The sequence below is a fragment of the Aotus nancymaae genome, unplaced genomic scaffold (assembly GCF_030222135.1).
Source record: "Aotus nancymaae isolate 86718 unplaced genomic scaffold, 86718_ANA_hifiasm-v0.15.2.pri h1tg000062l, whole genome shotgun sequence".
In the NCBI taxonomy this organism is placed as follows: Eukaryota; Metazoa; Chordata; class Mammalia; order Primates; family Aotidae; genus Aotus; species Aotus nancymaae.
This window is the reverse complement of record NW_026988476.1, coordinates 24,099,836-24,112,154: the sequence shown is the minus strand read 5'-3', so window position 1 is coordinate 24,112,154 and position 12,319 is coordinate 24,099,836.

Below are 12,319 nucleotides of genomic sequence, written 5' to 3'. Positions count from 1 at the left end.
AGAACTGTGAGAAATGAGTTTCTTCGGTTCTTTATAAAATACTCAATCTATGGTATTGTATTATAGCAGCCCCAAATGTACTAAGATACCCAGCATCGTTTGCTGAAAGACTATTCTTTCTCCATGAAATGGTCTTGATGCCCTTGTCAAAAATTAGTTGACCATATACACATGGATTTGTTTTAGGACTCTCAGTCTATTCCATTGATCTATGTCTATCCTTATGCCAATACTACATTGTCTTGATTACTTTTGTTTTGAAATAAGTTTTGAAATTGATAATTGTGAGTCCTCCATTTTTGTTCATCTTTTTCAAGGTTGTTTTGGCTATTCTGGGTCCCTTGCAATTCTATGTGAACTTTAGTATCAGCTTGTCAATTTCTACAAAGAAACCACTTGGAATTCTGATGAGGATTGTGTTGAATGTACAGATTAATTTGGAGAGTATTGGCATCTTAACAACACTAAGTCTTCTGATACATAGAGATAGCATGTTTTTATTTATTTAGATCTTCTTTATTTTAACAATGACTTGTAGGTCTCACAGTATAAGTTTTACACTTCCTTTGTTAAATTTATTCCTAAGTATTTTATTTTTTTAATACTATCAAATTGAATTGTTTTTTAATTTCATTTTTGGATTAGTCATTTAAAATGTATAGAAATATAATTTATTTTTATATGTTGATCTTGTATCTTATGACCTTGCTGAAGTCATTTATTTATTCCAATAGATTTTTTAGGAATTCCTTAGGACTTTTCAGTATACAAAATCATGCCATCTGCAAATAGAGATAATTTTACTTTTTTCCTTTCTAATATGGATGGCTTTTTTTTTTCTTATGCCTTACTATCCTAGTTCAAACCTCTAGTACAATGTTGAATGGAAGTAGCAAAAATGGATATCCTTGTCTTGTTCTTCAGCTCAGGGAAAAGGATCCAGTATTTTACCATTAAGCATGATGTTTGCTGTGAGTTTTGTAGATGCCCTTTATCAAGTTGAGAAAGTTTCCTTCTATTTCTAGTTCGTTGAGTGCTTTTATCATGAAAAGGTTTTAGATTTTGTCAAATGCTTTTGTCTATTGAGATGATGATATGGTTTTTGTTTTTTATCCTGCTGATATGGTGTATTATATTAATTGATTTTCAGTTTTTAAACCAACCTTGCATCCTGAGATAAATCCTAGTTGGTCATGGTTTATAATTCTTTTGATATGGTGCTGAATTCCATTTGCTACTTTTTTTTTTTTTGAGGATTTTTGTGTCTATATTAATAACAGATAATGATCTGTAGATTTCTTTTCCATGATGTTTTTTGTTTCAATTCTAGGGTAATTGAGGGTTTGGGTCTGTTAGAGTGAGTTGGAAAGAGTTACCTCCTCTTGTATTTTTTGAAATAATTTTTGAAGGATTGGTATCAATCTTCTTTAAGGAAGTGTTTGGTAGAATTCACCAGTGAGACCATCTGGGCCTGGGCTTTTCTTTGTGTACTAATTAAATCTCTTTACTTGTGTTATAGGTATATTCATATTTTCTATTTCTTCTTGAGTCTGTTTCAATAGTTTGTGTCTTTCTAGGAATTTTTTCATTTCCTCTAAGTTGTCTAATTTATTAGCACACAATTCTTCAAAGTATTCCTGTATAATATTTTCTGTTTCTGTAAGATCAGTTGTAATATCTACTCTTTCATTTCTGAATCTAGTAATTTGAGTTTTCTCTATATTTTTCTCAGTCTAGCTAGAGGTTTGTCAATTTTGTTAATCTTTTTAAAGAACCAGCTTTTAGTTTTGTTGATTTGTATCTATTCTTGAATCTACTTTAGATTTATACTAACTTAATTTCAGTGTGATATAAAAATGTTATTTCCATATAGCTCTATTCTTTTGTTCCATTTTTCGTTACACATATTATTGTATTATATTCGTTATGCATATTATTGTTATACATGTTACTTCTATAAATGTTACAAACCCTAAAATATATTATTATAACTTATTTTATGTAATTTTATGACTTTTAAAGAAGCTGAAAGAAGATGGGAGAACAAGTATATAGTTATAGCTTTTGTTATATTAATCTTCTCATTTATCATTTCTGATTTTCTTTATTTGTTCCTGTAGACCTGAGTCATCTGTAGTTGTTTCTTTAGTCCAATAGAGCTTTGCTTACACCCACCTCCTTTGTGCAGATATTGGCAAATATATTACATTTCTATGTGTTTTGGCCCAACAATACATTTTTTTAACATACTGTTATACAACTGTTTTTTTAAAATCAGTTAAGAAAAGGAGAAAAATATGCATTTATACTGTCTTTTATAATTACATCATTATCTTTACTTTTTGTTTTTCATATGTTGTGCTTTTTGTTTTTTTGTATGTGGATTCTAATTCTTATCTGGGGCTTTCAACCTGAAGAAATTTCTTTAGTATTTCTTGTAAGTCATGTCTGCTGGTAACAAATTCTCTCAGTTTTTGTTTATCTGGGAATCTATTCTGCCTTCATTATTGAAGGATAGTTTTGTAGGATAGAAGATTCTTGCCTGACAGCTGTTTTTCTCTGAGCACTTTAAATATATAATTCCCTTTACCTTCTGGAGTCCATTGTTCGTGATGAGAAGTCAGCTGTTCACCTTGTTGGGGTTCAGTTGTATGAGAATGGGTTAATTTTTGCTTTCTGCTTTCAGGGTTTCCTTGTTGTCTTTGGCTTTCAACATTTTTACTGTAATGTATCAATTTGCAGATCTCTGTTTATCCCACTTGAAGTTTTCTGGGCTTCCTAGATGTATAGATTAATGTTTTTTAATAAATTTGGGAACTTTTCAGTTATTATTTCTTTGAATGTTTTTCTTCCCTTTATATTTCTCCTCTCTTTCTGATACTCACATTATGAGTATATTGACATCCTTAATGGAATCTCACATCTTCTAAGGCTCTATTTGTTTTTCTTTATTCTTTTTTCTCTCTGTTCCTCAGATTGTATAATCTCTATCAATCTATCTCAAGTTTGCTAATTATTTGTTCTGCCATTTCAAATATACTGTTGAGCTCCTCTAGTGAATTTTTAAATTTCAGTTATTGTACTTTTCAACTCCAGAATTTCCACTGGTTTTTTTCCTTATAATTTCTATCTCTTTATAGAGAGTCTCTATTTGATGCAACATTGTCATCAGACCTTCCTTTAGCTCTTTAATTACGATTTCCTTTAGCTTTTTGAACACATTTATAATGGCTACTTTGAAGTCATTGTTAAATTTAACATCTGGTTGCTCTCACAGGCAGTTTCTGTTTCCTACTTTTTTTCTGGTGAATGAATCATACTTTCCTGTTTCTTTGCATGTCCCATTTTAAAAATAAAAACTGAACATATTAGATAATATATTGTAGCAACTCTGGGTACTGATTCCCCACTGTGGAGTTTATTATTGTTATTTGCTTGTGTACTTATTTAATGAGTATCTGGATTACTTTAGTGGAGTCTATTTCCCCCCTACAGAGTAAAGCCTCTGATGTTGCTCCTCAGGGGACACAATCTTGGGTCTGCCTATAGTCACCCTAAGATGAAAGTGGTTTTGGCAGTGCTTTCTTTGATAGTCTTTTTTCTCTGACTACACCCAGCTATTAAGCAGTACTAATTGCCAGCTGACTGCTCTATTGTTTTCAACAATGTCTTGGGGCATAAATTGCTTCATAAATTAATTCAATTAAATTCAGGCTCCTTGGAAGATAAAGTTGCAGAGGGCAGTATTTGAGATTTGTTCTGACTCCAGTTGTTCTTCCCAGCTGTCTCTTTTCCCATTTGTTGCCAGTGAACTAGCCCCCTTCAATTTAGTCTATATCTCTAATGAACCTATCAATCTCTTCCCAATTTCCTCTCACCATGATTCCCACTATTTCTAAGAGTGCCCTTGGGACTAAACTCCACACTTTGTTGCAAATGAAGTAAATTCCTTGGGGAGGAGATTTGGGAGCTCTGAGAATGGGGTGGGATGTGTGGAGACAATGAATTACTTCCTTCTGAGTGACAGGCCCGCTTTCAGAGCTAAGTGCTCAGTGGATGGAGGCAGCAGACCCTGGTGTATTCAGCTTGCCTCCCTTGGCATGGAAACCCTGCGCCATGAGCTGCAGTTAGGACATTAAGAGCCCTGGTATTCTCAGTGGCACCATGTTCTTCATCCATGAGTGGGGGTTTGGTAGAAAATGGGAGCTCCCACCTCGCTGTTGCACTTTCCAATAACTTAGCCTCAGCAACAGGTTGAGGCTGTTGCTGAAGGCAGGATGAGAATTGCTGACATCCTTTGCCTCCTGGGAGAATAGCCTCTGACTGGGAGCTTGAGAGAGAGGAAGCCTTGTATTTTTGGCTATACCAAGTCAGGAGTGGAGTTTCTGTCTCATTGCTAGGAGGAGGGAGGGTATGATTCTTCATTGAAATCCTACAAACTCTTGCAATTCTTACTGGGTTTTAGTAGATTTTATTGAATTCTTCGTTTGGAAGCCCTTAGGAACATTTCTGTTGTGTTCATTTTTTTTTTTTTTTCTGATTATAATTTTTACCAGTTTCACTAGAGAGTGGCTACATGGAGCTCCTTCTACTTTTATACAGAAGTGGAAATTGTATATGTTAATTCTTTCATTTATTTACACCTCCACCCAGTTTTATTGAGTGTGTATTATGTGTCTGATCCTGTGATAGGAGCTAGAGATACAGTGGTGAGGAAAACAGACTTGGAACTTCCTGTATAGTAGGCAAGTCAGACAAAGGCAAAACAAAACAAGATTAGAAGCAACTTGACAGAGGTTTCCATTAGGTTTTGAATGAATAACAAATAAGCAAATGAATTACATTAAATTATTAGAAGGAAATTATGCTTAGTGAAGATAAAACAGAATCATACAGCTTAGAGTCTGTTGAAGAAGAGAGGGAAGCTAACACAGTGGTTAGGAAAATAGTAGGATGACTTAGATTAGGAAAAACCAAGAGCTATAGGACCTGGGATCTTAAGGATGAAGACTTTTAAAGAAGTGACTAACATCTGCTTTTAGCGCTGTGGCTGACTATAATTCACGGTAAACAGCCTATGGAAAGATTTAGGGAAACATATTGCTTACATATAGCTTACAACATATAACTTTAACTAAAATAGAGAATAATTACTGAAAATGTACTGTATTTGGGCTTCTTTCATTTAATTCTATCAATAACTTAATTGCTGTAAGCTATGGCTATATGACTATATTTCAAGGTAAACAGCCTCTGGAAAGAACAGCCTTTAAAATAAGGCTAAGAATGCCTGAGTGATTGAGTGACCAAGTTACCTATTAGCTCCAGCTATCCATCAAAGAGCACCATACTGCCTTGAGTTAAAGGCAGGTGACTATTCCTTAAGATGTATGCCTTTTAAACATTGTTCTAACTGGTGGCATTTTGTAGTCTAGGAGTAGGAAATAAAAATAATAGATTCCTATTATATGCATATATAAATTTAAAATATTGTAAGGTAATATATATTGAATTACAGTTTCTTTTTATTGTCTTTTCCTGGTTCAACAAACGTGATGAACACTTAATATGCGCCCTGCACTATTGACAAAATTAATATGATGGGCTCTTGCAATTAAGGATTACATACTATTTGGAGTAAATATTGGGTGGGGTAGATGGATAAATCAAATAAACTCTTATTAAAAATGAATATATTAAAGGCAGTTCGGCAATTGGGATGAGGACTTTTATTGTGGGAAAGGATGGTAAGACCACAAATTAATCCCAGTTGGAGCTGCCCAACACAGCATATTTCACCTGTGTTAAGAACCCTAAGTGCAGTAGACTTTTTAAAAATGGAAAGCTTATTGCTTCTCAGGGATATCTCTCTGATTGATTGATTGCCTAATCAGCATTTCTTCTTTCTATTTTGGGTAATTGTACACCACTTAATTATTTTTTCAATCTGTGAACATGGTTTATCTCTTCATTTATTTTTAACTTTTCTAGTATCTCTCAGCAATGTTTTGTAGTTTTCAGTGTAGAAGTATTATATATCTTTTGTTAGATTTATTTCCAGGATATTTTTTTTGTTTCATATATTACTGAAATTGCGTTCTTAAAAAATTTTATTTTCCAGATTGTTATTGCTAGTATATAAAAATGCAGTTGATTCTTAGATATTAGTTTTGTATTCTGTGACCTTGCTAAACTCATTTATTACTCCAATAGTTGTTTTGTAGATTCTCTAAGATTTTCTACAAAAAAAAAAAAAAAAAAAAAAAAAAAAATCTGTGAGTAGGAACAGCTTTACTTCTTTCTTCCAAGATTTTTTTTTATAGCTTTATTCCAATGGATAGGTCTGCCAGTAAAATATTGAATAAAATTGGTGAAAAAAATTGTTAATATTCCTTTTCTTTCCTTTAAAGCTGAGCTCATCAAAGAATAGCTACATTTCTTTACCTACTTGTTTGCTTCATTCTTTACTCTGCTAACATGAGCTTCTGTCTAAGGTACTCTATATTAAGCCACTTTGTCAAAGGCCCTAGTGACCCCATTTATAGCAGAATCCAACAGGCCTTTCCCAGTTCTTGTCTTTTCTGGCCCTTCCTATGCATTTATCCTTGTCCTTAGAGCTCTCTCCTTTCTTTGTTTTCAAATCACTTACTTTGAATCCCTTTCAGCCTCAATCATGACTACCTCTTTTTCTGTTCACCTTTTAAATTGTTTCCCAATTGTCATTTTTTGAAATAATTTTCTATTGTTTACCAGTTTTCATTCTGGATGCCCTCTTGGGTGCAAGTGCATTCACTCCCCAGACTGCAACTCAACATAAGTATTGATGAGTTTCAAATCACTATTTCATGCTGTACTTTCTTCTCTATCTCCAAACTGTATCTAGCTGCCTAATGGATCTTTCTCCCAGAGTTTTCCATGGACACCTGTAACTTAATATGCATACAACTTAGCTCATTATTTCTTCCTGTGTTTAGCCTGCATCTTTTTTTTTCTGAATTTCTACAAACCAGTGGAAATTCTTCACATATACAAAACTATTTAATGACAGTCTTTGCCCATAGTATTCCTTGTGGGTGGAATGTTCTCCTTCCCCCTCGCTTTAGCTGGTGCATATGTACAACTGAAGTCATTTGCCACTAAGAAACTTTTAATAACTAGCTACACTCCACACTAGCCAGCTAGAATTGAACTCTGTACCTGGCATGGACTTCCTTCAAAGTATCTATACATCTTTTTTAGACATCTATTTGTTTATATGGCTGTTTCCCTCTACTAAATTCAAGGACCTATGTCTTATCTCATTTGTTTTTGTGTCCCCAGATCCTCCCATGGTACCTGGCCCTTAGTTAATACTCATTAGGTGTCTGTGATTGTATGCATATTACAATAAAGCCTTAATCTAGTAAAGTAGATCAACCTAGATGAAGAGAAATTAATATTATTATACCCATATGGAAGAAGATTATGGTGACAGAAAATGGGTGATCTGTGACTGCATCTACGAAAGAGGTATGCTCTGAACACTTTTCAGTTCATCTCCAGAATTTTTAAGAGAAGTGAATAAATGACTCTTGAATAAATGCCAATTCTTCTTGCTCTAATTCTGTGCTGAACAAGGAAGTAGATTATGATTTAGCTTCTTATGTATATCTGTCTACAAAAACAAGTGGAAACAAACAAAAATGGACTAATTAGTTAAACTGGGAATTTAATCTGTTGAGAAGTTGGAAGTCTCATTTTAAAGGAAGTAATTGATATTTGACTTCTCTTGGCTTGGTTAGGATGAGTTGACTTCCCTAGTTCTTATCATCTCTTATCATCATCTAGACATCCTATCATGTCAGATATCCTGACAAAACTGGTCTAGTCTACACAGCTAACTCAGAGCTGGAGCAAGATCTCTCCTTGATCTGTCTTGTGGCTCATGTGTGTGGCCACACCTTGTGTTCTTCGTGGGATTTTCTACCTGAAGAACTTAAATTGTGTTTTTATCAAAGAGCTCACCAGGAAAACCTAAGGCTTATTTGAGTTCTGCCTAATATTATATAATGGGATTATTGATAATCTCTTCTCTAGCAGTTGTTGAGAATAAACTCTCGTAAGTTAGAATGAAATATGAAAAGAAGTTAAAGGAATGATGAAAGGATGAGAATAATTAGACATGTGAAGGCCAAAAGGTATAGCTACATTAGCTATGTAGCAGCAGGTGAAAAGTAGTTAAAGAAACAGCTGAAAAAGTAGAGCGATATTAAGAAGAGGAGAAGGATAAATGGGGTAGAGAGGAATTCTTAAAAAATACATATTCAATGATTTGTAATAGTGCCCAGTTTTCCCCCGCTACAAAGTGCTTTTTATGTGTCACAACAAATTCTGAAAGTCAGTTTTGACAAGGGGGTCTTCTAAAGGCATCACACTAGGCTATATAGATAAGGTAGTTTTTGACATTTGGTTTGGGTTTCTAATCCAGTATGAAGTAAGATTCATTTATTCATTGAAGTGTTTATTAAACTTGCTACATGCCAGTCAGGGACCCAGGTACTGGGGACATGATTATGAATAAGATAGAAAGATGGCCAACAGATCAAGTTAACAGTTATTATTTGATGTGCCAAATATAAGGAAATGTAATATGCAAATGGTGTTATGAGAGCAAAGAAGAAGGGCATTTCTTGGCAGCCGGAGAGGCTCCCCAAGGAAGGCCCCTTATTAGGCTGGAATTTCTAGGATAACAGGACGTGATCTCCTCTTACTCACTCTGACATCCCTAGAACTAGCACAGTGCCTAGTATGTGATAGAAGTTGATAAAAATAAGTTGAATGATTGAACTCATCAAAACCCATCTTTACTTCAGTTGCTTGGAGTGGAAATCATCCCAATGGGAGATATTGCACCAAATCCTATTCTTTGATTATTAGAATTTCTTTATGAGAACAGATTTATCTGGAAATACTGATTAATCTGACATTTTTATTTCTTGCCCTTAAGGTTTCACGAATACCAAAATTTTAGTGTGAACTCTCAAGTAATCACTACAGCAAAAGTCAGTGAAATATGAGAAAAATATTGAGCATTTTTTTAAAAATTGTGGAAATAATCACTATGCAGTGCCAGTGGAAACACTGCAGTACAGCATAAATTGAACTTCAGCAACTCAATGAAGCAAGCACATCCTCCTATTTGAGCTCTTTCACAGTATATCTGTAGTGTTGTAACTGGATATTTACAGATACTTGAAATACCTAAAGACCACCTGATTATTATTTGTAGCTACTTCTGTATACCAAGAAATTAGCTGCCAACTCTCCTATTCTAGCGGCTAAAGTTTGGAAAGCAGACAAAACAAAAGCTTCAAAGGAATATCCTTCATATTAAAACTCCCACAAATCATGTGATGAAGGTCAAAGAAAGTGAATTTCAAATGAGAAGATTTAGCATTTTACTGCTTTTTGGCATCTGGCATAGGTCAGTTAATCTTTCTGAGTCTGTTTCCTAAACTATAAAATGTAGATATCGTGGTGCTTGCCCAACTTCATGGCATTGCTATAAAGATCAAAAGAGATAATATAGGCAATGGAACTTTGAAAACTGTAAAACTCAATATGAATATTAATTATTAAAATAATACCATGAATGGAAAATGGAATTCAAATTGCTGACCATGAATGTGGCCCATGATGAACACATATTAATGTTCCATATTCAGATCCAGAGCCCTTGACTTGTTAACAGTTCATCACAAGATACTGAAAAGAATTTCATACTGGGCAAAAAGATTTAGGAATTGAGTAAAACAGGTTTTTGTTTTGTCTTTTGTTTTTATAAGGCTAGTTCTCTGATCTATCCAACAACCAAAATCATGAGCACATATCCTTTAAAAGGATATCCTTTTAATGATTTAGGAGGCTTTTTAGGCTCTCTGGAGTTCTCACAGGGGCTAATATGGAAAACTCGCTTACCCAAGAGGCTTGGTTGACTAATTAGACAATCTGCACCAATCTGGTGGCCCCAGCTGTCCAAATAAAACATGCCTTGATGGTGGAAAGCTCGGAGCAAAACTGGAAGGGGCAGGAACTGAGACAAGAATAAAAATCCAGGGGAGACAGCTGGGCCGGCCGCTTTCTCTGTGTCTGAGAAGCAACATCTTTATAAGACTAAAAGAGTTTATTTTAACTATAACTAAAAGAAACTAAGTACCAGTTACCACTAGCAAGGGTGATCTTTATCTGTCTTTGTTGACCTGAGAGAAAGGGAAGGAATCTTAAAAGGCTCTAGCAGCTGCGGGCTCCTCACAGAGGACATCTCCTGCACATTTCTAAAATGTTTTGGATTTTTTCCAACCTTACCTTGTGTTAAAAGAAGTTGCTTATGGGAATTAAATGCCCTCCCATACGGGTGACCCCATGTAGGTGTCACCAACTACCCTGCATTCAGCAGAATCAGCGTTTTCCCAGTCTGTTTCTGGTAAAGGCCAGTGATTACTTTGTGAAAGGTTTTGTGGTCTCCTCCTGGCTTGGTTTCCCTTGGAAGGCTCTCTCCCAGCACCTGTGAGCCCTCACCCTGAGAGACGGCTAATGTGCTAATTACCACGAACTCAAAAATGTAAGCTGTAAACAAATGAGAGCTGTGTTTATAATCAATCAGTTTTATGACCTTCTGATGGTGATGATATCAGTGGCGTTTACACTGGAAGACCGCACAGCGTTCTCCAGCAGCTGGCCGCTTATGTTGCTCTAGAGCGGAGGACGATGTGGCCCATTAATTGTAGTATTTGCACTGAAGGGAATGTTACTTTGGCCAAATGGCCAATCCTGGGTCTTAGGATTGCCAAATAAATTATTTTCAAAAATCTTAAAGTCAGTTTGGATGGTTTTCAAATTATCCGTGGTTTGGGGGCCTATACTTACCCCCAAATGAAAACCCAAAAATGCATTCTTTCTGAGCTGTAACTTGATATATACATGATTTGAAGACAGCAGGGAGATACTAATCCCAAGGAGAGACAGGAGGGGCATTCATCTTTGGCCTGGATGCACGAAGAAGAGCTCTTCCCCTCTGATTTAGGGAATGACCTCTGGCACATCACGCTACCTCTACTTATGCCTTGTTTCTCCACCTGAAGGCTAAGGCGGAGATGACTTGGCAGCAGATGCCTGCAGAACACTTTGTGATCCTAAGACCAGGAGGATCCATGCAAAGCATAAATATCCTAAAACGTGGCAAGAGAAATGTTTACACCAATCTGTGGTTTCTGATCAAAGCCAAAATTGCTGGGTTCTTGAATGAAAACTTCTGGCTGCACATGTGAGATTTGCAACTGCCTTTGGCACCTATAAAATATGATTTGTGAGGTGCCGAACAATGTCCTGGGGGTCTCCAAAGCCTGCTTCTTTGGCATCCATATTCTTCATTCTGAGTCTTGCCAATGTGTGGAGATGTGGGTGCATGAACTTTGGCTGCATTTTGGATTTGTTAACAGAGCAAAGAATTTGCCAGTGAAGCCCCGGTGCATTTTGCCCCAAGTACCTTGCCCTTCATTTATAGACTCATGGGAAAACCAAGCCCATCTGTTTCTCATTCATTTACACTTTACTCATCAAAATGTTGGTTTTGGTTGGATTCCTTTGTTTTCATTTCAAGAAACCTTTAAGAATGTAGAGTGGAAAAAAGATGGGTAATTAGCAAGAAGTGGTGAGGACCTTAACCTCTCTGTCCTGTTTTTAGCATTACTTATGGTCCATTGTGTGGTGACAAGCATTTTTTTTCCTACTGTCCCACTTATCAATTTCCCTAAGTTATTAAAAAAGGAAGAAAGGAAGGTCTTTTTTGCTTCTGTTCCATAACCAAAGATTTAGAAACAAGCTAGAATCTGCAGGCTTCCATGAGATAACAGTCATAGGATCCCAGATTTTGCCTTTCCTTTCTCAATCTCTTGTTTTTAAAGAGACAACAGCATTTTCTTAGGTTCATGAAAGTGAGTGGCTGGGAACTATTTATCTAATCGACTTTAGAGAATAGGGTAAAAGAGTCTAGTATTCTTTTTTTTTTTTTTGTCCTTTATCAAATACTCTTGAATCTATGAATATTTGTGAGCTGCAAGAAAAATAAATGCAGTCTATTTTCTGGCCTTTTGGGGAGTTTTATATCCCCTTGAAGTAGTTTTTTTTCCTAACTTTTAGTTAAAATCTGTAGTTGCAGGCATTTTAAGTGGGACCAAATTCCTTTCTTGCTTACAGTTGTAAACTTGCTGATCTTTGGAAGTAGAAGTAAAGTTAGATTACATCCTGTCCCCCTCACCACCAGAAAAAAGCGAGATAACTC